A 22315-nucleotide genomic window follows, 5' to 3' on the forward strand; every position below is an offset into this window, starting at 1 on the left:
CCTGAGTTGTAATGATGACTGGCTGTACTGTATAATTTACCTGATATAGCAAAAAGAAACTTCTCAGGTTATTTCCATATAAACTATCCTCCATACAGTAGTTTTAACTTATATTTTGTCATGTATCTTCTCATAGGCATCCCCATAATATTCAAATCTTTGGCAGTGTTCCTCACCTTAAATTAACAGTCTTCCTCAATTATTAGCCCTTGTGATTATTTTTGAGTACTAGATTTACTTGTGTGGGCAGTATAAGACCTCCAATAAAATATGTACCTGTACCTCTTATACTGTAGGTATTGGGGGCATTAATTATATTTAAGGAAGTAATTTATACTGGATTGTTTCTTTTGACTAATCACGTGCACTTCTTTCATGGTACAGGCAATCTGCTACATAAATTTCCACAAGGATTATTTATCTGCAGTGCAGTTACAGTGGAAACAAGGTGTTTTAGCAACATCAGTCTTAACACCAGCATCAGTTAGACAAATTAGAAGTTATACCTTGCCAACAAACTTAAACAGGATCACAGCAATAATAGACAGAAAATGACTTACAGCAGTTTAACAGAAACACAGTAACAGCTCACAAAAATCATTATTGTACAGGTATATTCATGTTCAGCTCGTAACACTGTGTTTACTGCGTTTTTCTACACCATTCAGTAACAGACTCATATTATCTAGGAATGCCCTCCTTCTGCCATAAGGACTTAAGTCATCTGCTTTTAGATCAGCTGATGTGTTATAAATCTTGTGATGATTTTTGGTAATGCTGGGGTAGGACGGAGAGGGTGATTGTGCACCTCTCATCTAACAAAAGATTGGGGAGGGAATGTAAGTGTGTATGTATGTGTATGCTCACTGATGTAAATAGAATGTTGATGTATATGCATTTATATTGTTACAAATAAAAGTAAAGATATATAGAGATAGTGTTAGTTTTTACCAGTTGAAGTTTATACAGTACTGTGTTCATCATCACCATCATCATCTGGACCTCCTTTCCCATCCAAGGGCAGGGTGAGGAGTAGCAATGTCCAGACAGCCCAAAATTGCCCAATCCAATGGGCCACGCTTCCATTCACTCATCATTCAAGCCCCCGGAATCCTGGCCCTATCGGATACACCAAAAACATTCACCACGTTCTGTAGCATCACATAATTGTATCCGACAGAGTCAATCCAGATGCTGCCACATTAAGAAGGAGTGCCAAAAATCCCTGATCATGCACTTCTCACAAAATTCATCCAGCCAGCTCGATCTCCTGTCAGTTCCCTAGCCTCACCGACTTCCAAACCTCTCTTCCTCACACATTCATCCACCATATCTCTCCACCTTTCCTTGGCCTACCTCACCTCCTCCCTCCTTCGAATTCGCTCAGATATACCTTCTTCACCATTCTATTGTTATCCATTCTCTCCACATGACCATACCATCTCAGTACACTCTCTTCAATTCTTGTGTCCACCGACTTCCTCACTTCGCATCTTTCACGAATCACATTATTTCATATCCTATCCACCCTCTGTACTCCACATACATTCTTCAGCAGTCCCATCTCCACTGCTCTTACTCTTGACTTATCATTTTCATGCCACACCATAGTCTCACATCCATATGTTAAAGTTGGCACTAACACTCCTTCATGTAAGCCTCGTGCAACTGCAACACTCAAGCCTCTGTTTCTTATCAAGGCCTTCATTGCACCAGCTACTTTTCTTCCTTGTGTCACTCTACTCTCAACTTCTTTTGCACATTTTCCTCTTTTTTCTAACAATGTACCCAGGTATTTGAACTCTCTCACCAATTCCAGTCTCTCTCCATTCACTGTTACATTGCACTGGGAGTCACCTTCTCTCTCAATAACCATCACTTTACTCTCTTCTACATTTACTCTCAAGGAACGACGCTTACAGACATCAGCAAAACTCTGCACTAGCCTACCAAGTTCTTGTCAGGTACTTGCACGCAGTACTGCATCATCAGCATACAACAAATTTGAGATACCGGGTATTCCATCCATCACCATTCATTACCAATGCCATCCCTCTCTCCATTACTCGAGTTTTCACTTCTCTCATCACCCCATCCATATGTACATTGAACAACCATGGGGACATCACACAACCTTGTCACACGCCCACACTGATCGTGAACCATTCACTTAGATGCCCATAACCCTGACACATGCTTCACTACCATCATAAAAACTCTTGACGGCACCTAGCAGCTTACCCTCTACACTGTACATGCGCAAAACTTTCCACAATCCTTCTCTGTCCACTTTGTCATATGCTTTTTCCAGATCCATGAATGCCATAAACACCTTATGGTCCTTCTCCCAAGCCTTCTCTACTATCTGTCTCTGTAAATATTTGGTCCACACATCCCCTGCCACTCCTAAAGCCATCCTGTTCATCACTCACTAGGACTTCTGATATCTCTCTTACTTTCTCTATAATAATTCTTCCATATACCTTCCCTACCACACTCAGTAAGCTTATGCCATGATAATTCTTGTACTCACTTCGTTCACCTTTATTTTTGTACAGGGGTACAATCACAGCCTTTTTCCACTCTGCAGGCACAGTTTCACTCATCCATGTCTTCTTACATATCTCTCACAAGCACTCTATTCCATTCTCTCCACTACATTTAAGCATCTCTGCATACAACTCATCAACCCCAGCTGCTTTCCTATTTTTCAGCCACTTCACAGCGCTCTTCACCTGTATGAGTATCACGTCTCCTGGCACTGCATTCCTTCTCTGCACACCCCCAAAACCAATCAAGTTTACAGTTGCTCTGCTCTCTCTATCCCCATTCATCAGGCTTTCAAAATATTCTTTCCATCTGGTCCTTACTTCATCTCCATGGGTTAATAATCTACCACCTGCATCCTTCACACCATCCCATTTCTTTCTGCTTTCACTTCTACATTTCCGCACCTCTTTCCAGAATAACTTTCTATTTTCTGAGTAGTTCGCATTCATTTTTCTTCCTAGATCCTCATTTACCTCCTACTTTTTCTGCTTCACTAGTCTCTTTACGTGCTTCTTGCTCTCAACATATTCAGTTCTTATTTCAACTGAACCCCTATCCTGTAACCACTTTAGCCACTTCTTCCTCTTTTCCTCCACCGGTCTCTTTACCTCCTCATCCCACCATGCCGTACCTTTCTTCTTGGTTGTTACTCTTGCCACACCACACACCACTTTAGCATTCCTAACTAAGCAATCCCTATTTGCATTCCACAGTCTGTCCAGATCCATTTCATTCCAATTAAGTAATTCTAACTCGTCCTCTACTTTGGTCCTGTATTCATCTGCCATTTCTTTGATCCTCAGCTTCTCAACTTTCATTCTTTCTCCCTGACTGCTTCTCTCTCTCATGATCCACCTCACTCCTCTCAACTTGATCTTGCATACCACTGTCATGATCTGACAGACCTCCACATCGTCCTCTCACAGCCCTCGTATCAGCAACCATTCCCATCATCGACCTCTCTACGAGCACGTAATCAATCAGGCTTCTTTCAACACAATCCTCATTCCCTCTAAACCATGTATACTTATGTGCGTCTCTGTGTTTGAAATACGAGTTACAAATGCACAACCTCCTCTCCTGACACATATCTTTTAGTCTCTTACCATTATCATTTTCTCCTGGTACTCCATAGCAACCCATTATATCATCCTCAGGACCAGTGCCTACTCTTCCATTCATATCCCCCATCACAATCACTTTATAGCTCCTGGGCATTTCTCCCACTACTTCACCCAGCTCATCCCAAAACCTGTCTTTCTCTCACTCCTGTCCTCACACGGTGCATATGCAACAATCACTGCCACTTTCACCTTCTCAAACTTGAACTTGACATACATACACCTCGAGCTGACACATTTGTAGTCTCTCATTCCACTCTGCCACACCTCATTCATCAACAAGGCAACTCCTTCCTTGCATCTTCCTCGTCCATTCATTCCCGATCTTACACATTTCATACCCTCCCACTCCTCCACTTTGCACCCTTTCATCTTCGTTTCACCGGCATATCTCACTCTCTTAAACACATTCATCACTTCCACCCTCTTGCTCTCCTCATTCACACCTCTCACATTCCACATGGGCATGCGAGTCTGCCCATTTGGTTGGGACCCTGGGCAGGTATTGGGCCCTCCGAGGCTCTCTGAAACGACTGCCATGATTAAGTGATTTTGGATAGGGGAATCTGGGGGACACTTAACCCTGCCAGAAACCCGGTTATATGGTTACCACCCAACGCAGTAAATTATTTCCTGGGTACAGGAAACCATTTGGCTTGTCACTCAGTGGTTGTGAATATTTGTGCTTTAAAATGGACTGCGAAAACAGAGTAGGAAAAGAGATCATCAGTACTGTGTTACATGTAGATAATTATACGGTATATGGATGTTAAGAGATTCCTACATGAAATTGTTTTACTGTTGACGCTAGTACAAAAGTGAAACCTGGGCAGTGAGTTAAAGAACTTACTAGGTACAGCTGTAGAAATTTCCTTTTTCAGAACAGTTACAGGCATAAATAGAATGGATGATGTAACAGAGGAATTTATTATTATTTTGGAATGTAAGATGGGCAGTAGGAGTGAAATATGGAATTAATGAATAGATAAAAAGCAGTGCATTGAGATGGCATGGATAAATTTAAAGAATGGACATAGACAGGGTGTCAAAGACAGTTTGAAAGTGAGACTGAGGAAAATGTCAGAAGAGTTGGGCCTTACATGGTATGGAAGAAGAGTGGAGCAGTATGAGTTTATTGGTGACAGAGATGGGTGAGCAAAAATTGTTTCCAACAATGAGGGAGGTATATGAGGACAAATCCTCTTGCCCTGGAGGAATCTGTTTCATCACCATCACCTGTTGGAAAATTCACAAAAGGGAACAAGGTGTCAGATGATAATACAGTAAATAAAATACCATAATGTCAATAATTTAATGTTTGCTGTGCTGGTTGTGAACATTTGTGCTTTAAAATGGACTGCAAAATCAGAGTAGGAAAAGGGATGTTAATAGGACTTGTACAGGGTGTCCCAGGAGTTAAGTAAAAAATTTTGGGAAATGATAGAGGAGCGAATTCTAAGGAAAAAATATTATATGAACATGTGTCCAAATCTCAACCGTTACGGAGCTGCAATTAATGATGACCTTATGGGTGAATTATATGAAGGAGACCATTTTCACCCATAAGGTCATCAGTAATTGTAGCTCCGTAACAGTTGAGATTTGGACACATGTTCATATAACATTCTTTGCTTAGAATTCCCTCATCTGTCATTTCTCAAAGTTTTTGACTTACCTCCAGGAACACCCTGTATAAGACTTTTACTTTATTCAGAAACCCAGTTCAGTAGTTGCAGGAATCCCTTAGACCTGAGGTTGTTGACCAAGATTTTGATCTCTTTTCAGTTTTTAGGGAATGTCTTTGAATTTTTTTTTATATACCCTGGAAAATATTTATCAATGGAAGATTCTTGGTGTTCTTCCTTAGGTGTTTGATTACTAAACCTTCCACCAAAGTTTTTGCCATATCCTATGCTGATTTTTAATTCTCCAATCTACCACATGGGAGAAAGCACTGCTACTTACTGGACTGCCAAGCCCACTAAATATATTTCATTCATTCATTCATCATCTAATCCTGTGTGGCCCCACGAGGAGCGCAGGAGCCCGGAGCTAGGCAAGTTGGTCCCGACATTTAAGATGAAAGTGACCGGCCTCACTCATCCCCGAGTGGCATTACATGAGTAATAAACCCCAACCATCCCTTGGATATAAACCTACATAGGCTCAATTCTACTGGAGCGCTTTAATTGCCCACTAAACCACCAGGCGCCATATTTTGGTTATATGGTTACCATCCAGCATAGTAAACGGTTTCCTGGTGTACAGGAAACCATTTGGCTTGTCACTCAATGTAGTGTTACCCATAGGCTGAAGGAAGAGGACAGAATAAAATAAAGACAGAAGAGGGCGTGTAAAGTCACCCATAGGCAAAAGGAAGAGGAAACAGTGAAGAAAATAAAACCAGAAGAAGAAGGGAGGAAATACGGAAGAGAGGAAAGGGCAGACACTCGAGAGCGGCACTACACTGAGTGGATGGTGGGCACCCCCACCTACCACCACTAAAAATAAACAATACTAAATACTGCACACACATATATATATATATATATATATATCTATAGGGGAGCATTCCAACAATCTGAACAACCTGAACGTCTGTTGCCTCGCTAATCCGACATCCCGCCGCTCCCGAGTCCAATACCCTTCCCCCCCTGCTCCCTAGGTTTTGAAACGTTTGCTTCCAGACCAGCACACAGGTGCCAGGCATGTCCCCCCCCCCCTCCCGGCCCTCCCAGTTAGCAAGCACGCTGCCTGCTTCGCTCCACTCTCGCTGTGTCTGTCACTGAACGCACTAGTTCTCCGCACCTCCCGCCACTTTACCTTCCTGCTCCGCCACCACCACTGCCATGCCAAATCATCCAGCTTCATCTTCAACCTCTGACCTGCCTGCTGCCAAGAGGCCCCCCACAAGACCACCACTCTGGCAGTGAAGCTGGATGTGATTCAGCCATCAGGTCAACCTTTCCAGGCAGCAACTGAGCCTGGCCAACACTCTCAGGCAACAGCTGTGCCAGCCCAACACTCCCATGCAACAGCCAAGCCAGCTCCACACTCCCTGGCAACAGCCTAATAGGAAAATGTGCTTTTTGTATAGACTTTCCATTTGTCATCAATAAATTGCCATAACATATTTGTATGTGATGTTTGATGTCCCATTTTTTAAGCAGTAGTATTGTTTATGAGAATTATAACATTGTCTGTGGTGTTTCTGTGTCAGTCTCCATGGATGAGTAAGGTAAATGAGAGTTTGGAATGCATATCTGACTTTTCCTCAGTGTCTTATGAGGAAAGTTACTTTGGTATCCGACATATTGCTGACTGAACACTCCTAATAGTATGCAACAGTGCCAGATAGCGGGTTATGGGTATATTACCCATTGCATGAAATCCATGCAAAATTACCCTGGACTAGCTGTGATAGCAAATGAAATTTATTTCTCTGTGGAACATGAGATGAGCCCTAGCCTAGAGTAAATGACCATGAGATGAAAAACTCTCTGTGAGTAAAGTGTATCAAGTTAGGAAATACTGAGCACAGGAAGGTGCATGACCCGTAGGAGGATTGCTAAGCCATGTGGGACATGTTAGGAAATATTTGCTCGGTGTTGGAACCATATATATATTTATGGTTCCAACACCGATCACAGGAAGGTGCATGACCCGTAGGAGGATTGCTAAGCCATGTGGGACATGTTAGGAAATATTTGCTCGGTGTTGGAACCATATATATACATATATATATATATATATATATATATATATATATATGGTTCCAACACCGAGCAAATATTTCCTAACATGTCCCACATGGCTTAGCAATCCTCCTACGGGTCATGCACCTTCCTGTGCTCAGTATTTCCTAACTTGATACACTTTACTCACAGAGAGTTTTTCATCTCATGGTCATTTACTCTAGGCTAGGGCTCATCTCATGTTCCACAGAGAAATAAATTTCATTTGCTATCACAACTAGTCCAGGGTAATTTTGCATGGATTTCATGCAATGGGTAATATACCCATAACCCGCTATCTGGCACTGTTGCATACTATTAGGAGTGTTCAGTCAGCAATATGTCGGATACCGAAGCAACTTTCCTCATAAGACACTGAGGAAAAGTCAGATATGCATTCCAAACTCTCATATACCTTACTCATCCATAGAGACTGACACAGAAACACCACAGACAATGTTATAATTCTCATAAACAATACTACTGCTTAAAAAATGGGACATCAAACATCACATACAAACATGTTATGGCAATTTATTGATGACAAATGAAAAGTCTATACAAAAAGCACATTTTCCTATTAGGCTGTTGCCAGGGAGTGTGGAGCTGGCTTGGCTGTTGCATGGGAGTGTTGGGCTGGCACAGCTGTTGCCTGAGAGTGTTGGCCAGGCTCAGTTGCTGCCTGGAAAGGTTGACCTGATGGCTGAATCACATCCAGCTTCACAGCCAGAGTGGTGGTCTTGTGGGGGGCCTCTTGGCAGCAGGTAGGTCAGAGGTTGAAGATGAAGCTGGATGTTTTGGCATGGCAGTGGTGGTGGCGGAGCAGGAAGGTAAAGTGGCGGGAGGTGCGGAGAACTAGTGCGTTCAGTGACAGACACAGCGAGAGTGGAGCGAAGCAGGCAGCGTGCTTGCTAACTGGGAGGGCCGGGAGGGGGGGGGGGACATGCCTGGCACCTGTGTGCTGGTCTGGAAGCAAACGTTTCAAAACCTAGGGAGCAGGGGGGGGAGGGTATTGGACTCGGGAGCGGCGGGATGTCGGATTAGCGAGGCAACAGACGTTCAGATTGTTCAGATAGTTGGAATGCTCCCCTATTTCTTTTATTCAGTCTAGCCGGTTATCGATGTGTTGGAAATCAGAGTATGGGTCGAGTAGACTGAATGGCCATAACTGGTGACTTGGGTAGAATAGGGGTAAGAAATGTGGAGTGCTCTCTCAGTGAGTGGTCTTCGGGGGAATGCCATGCAAAGGAGAACTCTTGGAGAAAGGAAGGAGACAAAGTCAGTTTTCTCATTTGTACGCATTTGAGAAAGGTCTTTAAACTTGCTAATCACAAATAGGAAGCATGTGCCCAGTTGCCAACAGGTGATTTATCCTTGGGAAGCTGTGGTTAGTATGGAAAATTTGTACTGCACCTCCCAGCCAGTTTGCTAATATTTCCACCAGTGTTTTAAACAAGTCCCTCATTGATTCTGTCCCAAAACATTCTATTGTATAAGTACTTCGGAGGCAGTACTGCTATCTTTTAGAATGCCCAGTCCTCTAAAAGATGTATTCGGAACTAGTTTGTCTGATGGAATTCTTTCTCTACTGGGTGTTCGATGAGCGTATCCTGTAGCCATTGTCATTCACACAATGTCAATATAGCGAACTTATTTCCGCCTGTTGGAACTGTTCCATAACTCAGTACATTGTGGATATGTGAAATTCAAGAGTGCCATAGTTATGAAGAAAAGATGAGTCTCCTTTGTTTCTAGTCAAATCAACTCTCCAGTCTGACAACAGTTGGCCTTCAACTGAGGTGACTGAAAGGGTTTGAGATCTCTATTATGTTAGAACATATGCACTACAGCAATATTTTAGGGACATTATAGATGTACTGGCTGGTATAGCATGGAATGAGTGTGCCAAGCAAAGAGTGAGTGCATTAGCCATAGGACTGTTAAGGGAGTATGCATGGACTGCATAACTTCAATAGGGAAAGAAACAAAACTATACAAGAGGGATATAATATAAAAAGGAACAGTATATTGATAAAAGGGCAGAAGAGTGTGTGTAGATGGTATGGTCAAAGAGAAAGAATAGAGAGGCAGATCAGAACCAGTGTTATTTGTGTTTCGGGACCAAAGAGTTGTGAGCTCGTGTCAAGCCCGGTTAAGTTGCCGTGCTGGAAGAGGTAGTGGTCTCCTGTCACCTAGCTGGTTGTAGCAGCCGTGGCTTACTGGGTTAGAGCACTCTGACAGAAGGGTCGGGGGTTCGAGTCCACCCGTGGGTCATTGGTAAACATCAGGAAGGGCATATTTGGTCATGAAGTGCTACACGCTCCAAAACCCAAGTCCTCTACCCAAGGGCAACACCTTAGCCCTTATCAACAAAATGGAATATGGCACAAAACAAGAAAATATAAATATATAAATATACGAATATCTATACCTATCTATATATATACAGTATATATATATATACGGTACACATATATATATATATATATATATATATATATATATTCATCTTAAATGACAGGACCAAGTTGCCTAGTCCCAGGCTCCTACGCTCCTTGTGGGGCAACGTAGGATTGGATGATGGATGGATGGATGGATTATATATACAGCATAGATACAGTATATATATACATAAAAGAGACTTTCCCCTGCTAAACCGGACTTTTTCCGATATATCAGACATTACTCCGGATCGCATGAATGGTTTTTAAACTGTTTTGACTAACATTGCAGTACTGTACTGCTTCACTACATAAATCAAATGGTATAATATATATAATAATACTGTACTGTACACTAATAAACATGTCTTTTATTTACCATATTTAGGTGAACATAGCTGAAGCGGTCAGGGAGTCTGGACTGCTTCTGGCTTTATTGGACTTTTTCTGATACACAGGAAATTAGTCCGGTAGCTCCTCAAGTCCGATAAAAGGAGTTTTTCAAGAAAACTCCCCCAGTATCCTTGCTTGTCGTAAAAGGTGACTAAAAGGGTTGGCGGAGGGTTAGTGCCCCTCCCGGAAAACAACTAACTTAAAAAAACAAACAAGAAGCCTCGAACAAGGACTGACCAAACGATGACGACCCAGGACTGGACAAAGGACTTGGTAATGGCTATGTGGAATGTAAGAGGAGCGAATGATGAGGTGAAAGAGAGAGAGATTGTCCAGGTGCTTGAGGGTGCAAAAGTGGATGTATGTGGAATGACTGAAACAAAATGGAGAGGAGAAAGTGTGAGAGAATGGGAGTATGGATGGGGTATATGTGCAGGAGTAGGTGAGAATGAGAGGGCAAAGGAAGGAGTATGTTTAGTTGTGAGTAAAAGATGGAAGAAGAGCATAAGACAGTATGGATCAGTTGGGTCAAGGATTGTGTGGGTAAAGTTGAAAGTTGGAATACAAATGTGGGCGATTGTGTGTGTGTATGCGCCAACGCAAGATCGTACTAGCAGAGTGAGAGAAGAGTTCTGGACAAATGTGGAAGTGTGCATGGAAAAGTTTGGAAGGAATGAGAGAGTGTTTTTGATCAGTGATATGAATGGTAAAGAAGGGAATGTGAAGGTGAATGGAATAGTTGGTGAGTGGGGTGTACCTGCTGCGATAGATGAGAATGGCAGTGCGTTAGTGGACATTTGTGCTGGGAGGGGGTTGGTGATAGCCAATACCCTCTTCAGGCATAAAATGATCCACAGGTATACATGGCGAGTGATGAGAAGGGTGGGTGGTGAACTGAATGAAAGGAAGGCAATGATTGATTATGTGTGTGTGGATGAAAGGATGTGAAGATGTGTAATGGATACAAGAGCTTATAGAGGTTGGGGGAGTGGACTTTCTGACCAATACTTGGTGGTGGACAGAGTAAGGATACAAGTAAGATGGAGGTAAAGAAGAAGGGAAAGACGAGAGGAAGGAGTAGTTGCAAGGAGAGTGGAAAGGTTACAAGAGGATGAGGAAAAGGCAGAGTATAAGAGAGAAGTGGAGGAACGATTGGGCAAATATGAATTGGAGCAGATGGGGGACGTGGAAGGTGTGTGCAGGATATTTACAGAAGAAATATGTGCAGCATGTGATGTGGTGTGTGGGAGGAAGAGAAGATGGAGGGGGGTGCAAGGAACAGCGTGGTGGACTGAAGAAGTGAGACAGGCTGTGGCACAAAAGAAGAAAGCATACAATGAATGGATGAGAAATAGGGGCGTGGAAGAAGTTGAGAGGCGAAAGAGAGAGTTATAAGTAGAAAGAAAGAGAGGTGAAAAGATTAGTAAGAGAGAGTAAGAAGAGAGTGGATGAGGAATTTGGAAGGAATTTGAGTGTAAAGTGGAGGGACTGTAAGAAAATGTTCTGGAAAGAGGTGAAGAGAGTAAGACAGGGTGGAAGTGAGGTTAGCAGGGGAGCGAAAGATAAAAATGGTAGATTACTAGTGGAGAAGGGAGAAAAAGTGAGCAGATGGAGAGAACACTTTAAGGAATTGCTGAACATAGAGGATGGAAGTAATGCGAGTATCAGTGGCTGGGGAATGGCTGGGAGAAGGAGGGAGGTGAAAAGACAGGAAGAAATCAGTAGGATAGAAGTTGTGGAAGCAATGAAGAAAGTTAAATTGGGGAAAGCCCCAGGAATTGATGGAGTGTGTGGTGAAATGCTGAAGCATGGGGGAGAGACAGTAGTAGAATGGATGTGGACGATGTGCAGATTGGCCTGGGAGGAAGGTAGAGTCCCAGAGGATTGGAAGTCAGGTATAATTATTCCCTTGTACAAAGGAAAAGGGGAAAAAGAAGTGTGTGGTAATCATAGGGGCATCTGTCTTCTTAGTATAATAGGAAAAGTGTATGGTAGGATACTTACTGACAGAGTTAGAGAAAGAACAGAGGAATTAGTTGCAGAAGAACAGGGAGGCTTTAGTAAGAGAAGAGGTTGTGTAGATCAGATATTCATTCTTAGATCTTTAGTGGAAAAGTTTCTAGAGAAGGGAAAGAAATTGTATGCGGCTTTCATGGATTTGGAGAAAGCATATGACAGGGTGGATAGACAAGGATTGTGGAGAGTATTAAGAATATATGGAGTAGATGGAAAGTTGTTGAATGCTGTGAAGAGTATGTATGATGGTGCAAAGGCTGCAGTGCGTGTGGATGGTGAACTAAGTGAATTTTTCTCCTTGGAGGTTGGGTTGAAACAGGGATGTGTCATGTCTCCATGGTTGTTCAATCTGTTCATGGATGGGGTAATAAAAAAGGTACAAGGTAGGGTAGTGGATGTTGGAGTGGCCCTGGTGAGAGAGGATAGTGTTTGGATACTCCCTGTACTGTTGTTTGCAGATGATACTGTGTTGTTGAGTGAAGACGAAGGGGAGCTGCAAGGCTTGGTGGATGAGTTTGGGAGAGTGTGTAAGAAACGGAATCTAAAGGTGAATGTAGGGAAGAGTAAAGTGATGGTCTTTGAGAGAGGTGAAGTCAGTGAATGTACAGCAAGGTTGGATGGCGAGGAATTGGAAAATGTGAGTACGTTTAAGTACTTGGGTAGTGTGCTGAGTAAGGATGGAGGTTTGGAGGGTGAAGTGCTTGAAAGGGTACAGCAGGGAAGAAATGTTGCTGGTTCTTTGAAAGCAGTGATAAGAAACAGTGAAGTGAGCGTGGAAATGAAAAAGTTACTACATGACAGTATTGTGATACCAACTCTAACGTATGGAAGTGAAGTTTGGACGTTGTTGGAAGGACACAAGTCAAGAGTGAGAGCAGTGGAAATGAGTTATTTAAGAGGAGCCTGTGGAGTCACATGGAGAGACAGGCTGATGAATGAGGATATAAGGGAGCGTTGTGGTGTGGATGTGATAGGAAGTGTTATGAGGAACACACTGAGGTGGTTTGGCCATGTGGAGAGGATGGAGGGTGAAAGACTGATGAAGAGAGTGTATGTGAGTGAGGTGGAGGGGGGAAGAGGGAGGGGGAGGCCGAAGATGAGATGGAGGGATGGGGTGGAGAGGTATGTGAGAGAGGGGGGTGTGAGTTGGGAGCAGGGCAGTGAAATGGCGGGGGACAGGACGACGTGGAGGCGATTTGTTTGTGGCCACCCCAAATGGGATTGAGGCGTCTGGCAGTAGATAGATAGATTGATATATATGTATATATATATATACTAAGCTCTCCCCGAACACGTTCTCGCCAAACGCGCTTGCAATTATACGTGGTAGGTGCTGGGATACATATAAGACAACGTCAGATTAAAGAACCACTATGAAAACTATAAATTTATGCGAGAGGCCTTTGAAAGGCCAAATCCTTGAACATTCGCATAGCATCCACAGTTTGTTTTGATCACGTGATCATGTGATTCGCTGTACTGCTTTTCCACCATACTGTACTGTATTTGTCAGTTAAATACAGTAAGGTCCCGGGTTACGTCAGAGTTCCGTTCCTGAGACATGACGTAAGCCGATTTTGAACGTAACTCGAGTTTTATACAGTACGTCGTATGATTATACTTACCGCAATGCATCTTACAGATTTTTCAACCATACATTGCATACTATACATGTGATAATCTTATAACAGGTATGTATAAGAAACATAGTCTTTTGAACTGATGATATTTATTGAATAAAATATAAGTTGTACTAGCTAAGAGTCTTCGTCACAGTAGCTCACTCGCTGCGGTAACAGCACTTCTCATCGTCATGGCAGCAGAGTTACGCCACCACTGTCTCACCCACAACTGAGTCTGGCTGCCGCTCCCTCACTCTCCCGTCCTTACACACGTGCACACTGCCAACACACATTTTATTCCTATATTCAAGCACTTTTCATACTTCATCATACAATAAAGTTTACTGTAAATTACTGCCGTAAAATATGAAATAACATAATTACCAGCACGATAATGTAAGCATTTCTAACATCAAGTTTGATGGGTTTTTTTTTCTCACTCGGACAGCAAAATTCTTTGTGATAAAATGACCGATTACTGTATGGTACTGTAATAAAAGATGCATACTATGTGTCACTACATACTTTCTGACATCAACTTGACTCGTTACTAGGGTTGCGATGTGGAAGGCACTGCATCAGGGGAGTCAGGGACCAGAGCAGGGGAGTCCAGGGCTGAAGCAGGGGAGTCCGGGGCTGAAGCAGGGGAGTCAGGGGCTGAAGATAGGGAGTCAGGGGTTGACAATGAGGATGAGGTAGCAACTGGTAGTGAGGTTGTGGCTCGGTGTTCAGTTCTCTTGAAAAACTGGAGAATTGAAGACTGCTTGGCGGCATATTTCTTTTCGTCATAGATTTGACGATAACAGGACACTGCATCCTCAATTCCCCTGCACACTTTGGCAAACCTCTCTGCATTTGGGTCCTGATCTTCAAAGGCAGCCATTGCTTTTTCTAGGAAGTCGAAAGCATTTGCCATTTCCTTAATCTTAAACTGTCTTAGCGGTTCTGCCTCATCACTTTTTTCATCATTTTCCATTTGTTTTCCTAGGTATAGCAAGTCTTCATTACTCAGCTCTTGATCATGTGAATCAACAAGTTCATGTACATCACTCTCGTCTATGTCCAGATTTAAATCATTTCCAATTTTCACACAGTTGCGCTTGACTTCATTTATACTGTCTTCATCAAATCCTTTAACGTCATTTACGAGGTTAGGGCACACTTTTTTCCACACTCCGTGCATATTTGTCTCAGTCACTTCAGCCCAACATTCTCCAATATTTTAAACTGCCTTATAGATGTTGAAATCTTTCCAGAATTCTTTGAGTGTTACTTTACCATTTTCTGTTGCTCGTATTGCCTGTCTGAATGTTTTTCTCAGGTAGTAAGCCTTGAATGCTCTTATTACACCTTGGTCCATGGGTTGTAGGATTGATGTTGTGTTTGGTGGCATAAACACAACTTTTACATTAGGGTGCAACTCTGTCAGGTTCGAAAGATGACCAGGAGCATTATCAATAATGAGAAGAGCTTTGAATGGCAGATTCTTCATAGCACAATACCGTTCAACCTCTGGCACGAAACACTTTGAAAACCAATCAATGAAAATTGCACTAGTCACCCAAGCCTTTAAATTACTTTTCCAATAAACTGGTAGGCTTGCTTTAAGGATCCCCTTAGAAGCTCTTGGATTTTCAGAGTGGTACACGAGTAGCGGTTTAAGCTTGAAATCGCCTGCACAGTTTCCCCCCAAAAGTAGCGTTAGGCGCTCTTTGGATGCTTTGTGACCTGGCATGATTTTTTCTTCTTTAGCAATATAGGTTCTGTTAGGCATTCGTTTCCAGTTTAGTCCCGTTTCATCAACATTAAAAATAAGTTCTGGAATGTAGCCTTCCTTCTCAATCAACTCCTCCAACTCTTTAACGAATGTTTTTGCTGCTTCGTCATCTGCACTGGCTGCTTCTCCGAAAATTCTTCTGCTGGTTAGGTTTGCTCGAGCCCTGAAACGAGTAAACCAACCTTTTGATGCCACAAATGTCTCGTTGGTCTCACTTTCCTCACTTTTTTCTTTCTTAAGGTCTTGGTAGAGTGTGCGTGCTTTTTCACAGATTAACTGTTCACTCAGAGGCATGCACCGTTGATTATTGTCCTCAATCCACAGCATTAGCATCCGTTCCATCTCAATCAACAGTCCCGATCTTTGCTTGGTAATCACAGTTGATTGCATGGGAGTTGCACCTTTAACATGAGGCAAGATACGTTCCTTGTCTTTCAGGATTGTAGCTACGGTAGTACGGCTCATCCCTAGCGCACGCCCGATTGCTGATGCCTTTTCTCCTTTCTCATTACGCTTAATAATATCGACTTTTTCACGTAATGTGATGGTCTTGCATTTCTTGGAGTCGTTATGGTCACCAGTAAGCTGTCTCTTAGGCATCATGGAATCAGGATGGGGAAAAACACAAGAAAATGACAGTATCACTGTATCAGGTGGTGGTAGCAGTGAGACTGAGAGCGATTGTTGGTAGTCAAGCGTGAGGCGGGAAAACTCCAGAGCCATCTCGCGGTACACAGCAACACTTTAAAACCCACGCTTTACGTATTTTTTCTTTATTTTCTTATATTTTAAAATTTCCTCTCACGGACCGACTGTCGTAACCTTGAATTGACGTAAGTCGATACTGACGTAACCCGGGACCTTACTGTATTTACATTACTCTTCTGGTAAGTTTCTGTGCAAGTTAAAGTACTATTAAATAACATTAAAGCAAGAAATAAAGTCTTATAACCAGTTTACCTAATATACATCAGAATACCTGTATTGCCTTTTTTATTTGTTTGTTAAAAATTTGCTGTACTGCTTTTCTACAGTACTGTATTTGTAAATAAAATATTTACTGTTCTGGGGGCGGATTCTGAAAGGCGTCTGGGTTACGAGAAAATCTGCGAGAACTTTTGCGATGTGCATACGAGGTTTTGATAAGTGGTATTCTGGAGAGTGTTGTACGACAATCTTAAGACCAACACCAGGTTGCGCCAGGGCAAGTGTTGGCCAATCAAGGAGCGGAAGGTTTCTCTATTTAAACCTGAGTAACCAATCACAGTACACCGGAGTATGACGTCATAGTGGTAGCAGACGATGTTTCCACACCGCCAGTCATAATTTCCAAGACAGTATTGAAGCAGTGGAAGGCCACCAAAATATTATGTACAGAAGGGCAGTGAACTTCTCTGAGGAAGAAATAAGTGTACTGATTCATTATTTTTCGACATTGTGTCATGTAGGCTATCACCATATTTTAGATGAGTTTCTTCTTTAACAGTGGCTTGTTTAATCGAATTTTTGTGAACATTGTAACAATAGGCTATAATTTGTTTGGAGTAAAGGCAATATTGGCCGACAATGTTAGCTTTACCACATATATCGAAGTAGTACTTGCTCCGTTACAGCATTCTGGCATCGTCTACGACGGTCTGTGCCACTTGTACTTATTATTTTTTGAAAAATCGCAACAGTTGTATGCACTTAAGGATTAATTGATGCATGATTTAATTCTCAGGATTTGAGGGATGTTTGAGCTACAACATTTGTAAAACTAGGAGAGTTATAAGGCTTACGATGTACTTAGGGCTGCCCCTCACATGAGGCAACTCTACGAGAATTGACAACGCCGCATAGGGTTTGCGCTCGTTTTCTAAGGCTCCAGAATATGCACTTAAGTGAAAAGTTGCTCTTACGCCCAAAGACGGTGGATTTGCGAGGATTTTTGAGCTTTCAGAATCCGCCCCCTTGTATGTACTTGTAAGTTAAAGCACTTAAAGTTCTATCTATCTATCTATTGCCAGACGCCACAATCCCGTAAAGGGTGGCCATTTGACTTTGAGTTAGTTGTTTTACGGGGAGGGGCACTAACCCTCCACCAACCCACTTGTTGACACGTAGGCAGCACGTATGGTTTGGTTATATGGTTACCACCAAGCGTTGTAAATGGTTTCTTGGCTTACAGGAAACCATTTGGCTTGTCACTCAATGTAAAGCTAAAGCAGTAAATAAAGCCTTGTAACCAATTAACCTGATTTATACGATTACTCATGATCTTTGGGTTGCAAGGCAATTCACCGGCAAACAATTCCCCATCAAAACTTGGACGATTCCCCGTCAGGACAATTGCACCCAGGACGATTCCTCATCACTCTATGAATATACTTATTATTAATTAATCTTTACTTTTATAAATATACGTACAGTATTATTAATTAATCAATACTTTAATAACTACTCGTTTATTTCATGGGAATCCATCAAAGTCTATGTTCAATAGCACAGGCTTTGGATATTATTTATTAGTTGCACCTTTAATCAATAATTACTGTAACTTGTTTCTTCTTTGCTGTAGTCGCCTTTGAATTATATGCAAACGTTACCCATTGATGTCTTCATTAATGATGGTGGATTGTCTTGTTATTGTTGTGACAGTGAACTGACTTGATGGCAAATTGTCCCAAAACCAGTCGGCTTCAGAATGTTGCCTTGTGTTTACGTATTTGTCAAGTTTTGCTGTGCAGTACTATATTTGTAAGTTATAACATTAAATACACCTTCTAACCATTTAATGTGCCTCATATTGATTACCCATGGCAGCTAACAGCAAAATAAGGAGTAGTTGAAACTTACACGGTTTCACGCCGAATGCGCCACGTTTGGAATGAAACTCACGCGTTCGGGGCGAGCTTGCTGTATACACACACACACACACACACACACACACAGTACTGTATATATATCTATATCTTTCTATCTATCTATCTATGTATACAGTCAAGTCGCCTATGGCGCAGACTTCTATGGCACGGTTTTCTATGACACGGCAAGGTGCCAAACACCCCCAAAATAAACCACACGCATAAACTACCTATGGTGCAGGCCCGGCAAAGTTTGAAATGCGCAGGCACCCTATTTGTAAACATAGAAGATGGCAACCACTTCAGCTGCATACAAGTGTTCAAATTGTGGACTTCTTTCTCTCATATGAGGAGGTTAAACTTCACCAAATGCATTAAGTAATGAAACATTAAAGATTCTTTGGGTATTGTGACTACTTTATAGGTTTGTTCGTAAAACCACTGTGAACGGGTTAGTGATGAAGCACTTACCTCTGAGCTAAGACGAAGTATAATGCCTCCTGTCATCATCATCATGTATATAAGAATGATTATTAATGTGTTAAATGTGAGTTTTGTTGACACTTGAGCATACAAACTTTATCAAATTAACTTCTTCAATCAATGCTTGATTAGGCAGCCTTCGCCATCTTTAATGTTTTGATCGCTCAGCTGATCTGTGTCTACTTGGCCGAGCTTTTTTTCGCTCAATCTTAAGAGCGTGGCACTGCCCAAGTAGACACAAGGCTGATCACCCTCCCGTTTTTTGTGCCTATTGTTACGTGCAACACGTGCACTGACTGATTACTTGATTGTGTGTGTGTGTAAAGTGAGGAAAAATGGGGGGAAAGTGGGGTGAAAATGGGGACTCTGGGCAAACATCCGGAAAAAAATTCCATTTTTCCTATAGGTTTAGTTATTTGTATGGCAGGGTTTTCTATGGCATGATCTCGGTCCAGAACCAATGGGGTGCTTTCAAAGCTAGTATTCCGGTAGATGTCACCACCATTGGGACAGACGCATCCTCACGCTGTTTAAAAAGCATATTTTTCTTTGTTAAATATCTACATCGTTGTGTGAAACTGTGAATCATGGTAATGTCATATAGCATAATATAAATAATACAAATAGAACACGTACATTATCTGAGAGCCGGTTAAGGGGCACCCAAGCCTCGTGATGAGGAGGGATAGTGACAGCCGAGGAGGTGGCAGCGGGGAAGGGGGGGGTAGAGAGAAGGGGGGAGGGGGGGCAGGGAGTCTTCCTGCTGGGACCGTGGCGTGCAAGTGCAGACGGCCCTCATGGGAGGGGGGGGGGGGGCTGGAGGGTTTCTGGATCTGGAGCTGTCTATTCTGGCAGTCGATGGTGATGCCCAGCTTCTACAGCAGGTCCAGTCCCAGATAGCCATCATCGTTTTGCCAGGAAAAGTCGAATACAAGAACTTTGTGCATCGCCGATGCTGGCTGGTGGGTGTCGACACGCAGGGCCCGTGTTTCTCCGTGGATCTGCAGGTGGCCATCCCCCGCGTCCACCAGGTGGGTAGCCATCGGGAGTAGTGGGCCAAAGGTCGACTTGTGATGGGAGAAGTAGTGGCTATATAGGAAAGATCTGGCCGTTCCCATGTCGACCAGCAATCTGGCTTTTACCCAGTTCAGCTTCATCTTGTGGAAAACTGGGGGGCGGTATTTGGGGGAAGTGGCCCCCGCCACCATGGGAAGGTGCGGGGGCAGTCCTAAAAATCCAACTGTCGGGGGCCTCCTCCTTCCTCTGGCTCCTGCTCCTTGGGTTCAGCTTCCTCTACGGGGCGAGGTTCGTCGTCCGACTCCTTATTATCTAGGGAGGAGACTTTAAGCCTGCCCGGGGTGGTGGTTTTTCGTCTGGCAGCCTTTAGCTGGTCCCTGATATCGTGCAGGGGGTATCAGGAGCTGCAGACGGAGAACTCCCAGGGGTTGACTAGGATAAGGTTGGGGTTCTCCTTGCGACTGGGGCGTCGGTGGATGGGGTGTGCTCTAGGTAGGCTGGGTGCCAGGGTGGGGCTGGTGTGGGGCATGGGTGGGTGTGGCTTGACTGGGGGAGCCGGAGCATTCATGGGAAACTTCTTTACCATGTTGATTTGCTGGGGTGCAGGGCGGGAGGTCAGGAGGCGGCGTATCAGTTGGATATTCTTATCCATGTCTTCTGTAGGGTCATGGATTGTGAAATGCTCCTTCACCATACTAGGGAGCACTTTCAGGAGAGTATTGAAGGTGTGTTGTTCCCAGGAGTCATCATCTGCCTCCGGGTAGGCAGCAGTGACCAGTCGTCTAGCCTGGCTTAGGGTATCATCCAAACTTCCATCGAAGGTTAGGCTATCCAATTGGGACAGCGCTACTACTTTCCCTAGTGAGGGAGTGATAGCTTGAATCACGAGTTTCGTGAAATTTTGCCAAGTGAGCCCCAGAACGATTTTCGGTGCTATATTACCTGCCGCTTTGCCTAGTAATGGGAGCGTGACTGCGATTTTTGGCTTATCGTCCTCGAATCCGATATCAAGCAAAGGTTTAATAATTGCCAGGTAGGCCTATGTGTGAACATCATACTGTTTGGGGTCGAATTTTGGCAACTGCACATGCGGTTTAGTTGCCATTTTGGTAGTATTTCCTGATCACCTCTCTCATATGCCCGGGTCAAGAACCACCGCTGCCCACCAGTGTAATGCTGTGTTTTAGGGTCGGCCTCCTGTCCATAGAGCACCTAGTGAGTAGCTGGGTTCTCTTTCTAGACTGGAACTTACACAAAAAAGAGAGAGGCAGGACACAAAAACTCAAGGCAACACCTTACATGTGTATTACTAAATCTTACACAGGAACGAGCAGATGTCACAAGTACAAACAAGCTGGACAGTTATAATCCTTGGGCTGCAGATATGGAATAATAGTATCATGCAGGATACTGTACAGGACCAGATTGATTAGAGGGAACAACACTTGAGCTAGACACTTATGCTGGTCGGGGAGTTTAGATTTCCTAGGCCGGTGGTGGTGGTTGTCTCGATATCCCAGGGTAGCGTTAATATTTTACGCTAAGCCTAAGCGTGACCTTATCGAGACGTGCCGTCACTGTTGCACTGAGAGTTCACTGTCCCTTGGCACGAAGATCACTTACATTACTTTACTATGTATCCGGATGGAGCTGGCTAGATGCATACACATAGCCTATATACTGTATGTTTAAAGTAGCTTTACATAAAATGCATAATTGATAGTATATGCCAAAACCGTAAAAATCACTCTTTAAGTTAACTTTTGGCTACATTACAACTGAAACATATCACTGGCACAAATTTAAATTAAGGACATTTATTTCAAGCTGATGAATACCACAACATAAAACTAAAAAATCGGTATTATTATACAAGTGCACAGGGATTTGGAATCTCTATTTTACTCTTACAGATATCTAGATCTCACCATTGTGAACATTTTGAATCCCAGAAACAACTTCCGCAAATGAATATTAACGCGAAAATGATTTTTGAAAATTTTCCGAAAAATTACTCGACAGTCTGGCAATACGTGAGACCCATCGCGGCGCATGCCTAATGCATTGTGGTCCTGTCTCGCGTGAGTCTACCATCACGTCACGGTTCACGTGACTTATGGGTGGGGCTAAAGTGTGTGTCTACTGTTATGTCACGCGCTATCTGCTCATGCGTGAAGTTCAAACTCATCCAACCGGCGTGCAAATTTGAATTTCAGATACGGACGGGTCAGTCATGGTGAGTGGGTGCGAGGACTGCAACCTTAAGGTTAGTTTTTCTGTTAACATGGTCTCACCTTTGGCTTGGTAGGTTAGGT

This window comes from Coenobita brevimanus, chromosome 26 (assembly GCF_032717465.1).
Source record: "Coenobita brevimanus isolate Jiangsu-jjx chromosome 26, ASM3271746v2, whole genome shotgun sequence".
Lineage (NCBI taxonomy): Eukaryota > Metazoa > Arthropoda > Malacostraca > Decapoda > Coenobitidae > Coenobita > Coenobita brevimanus.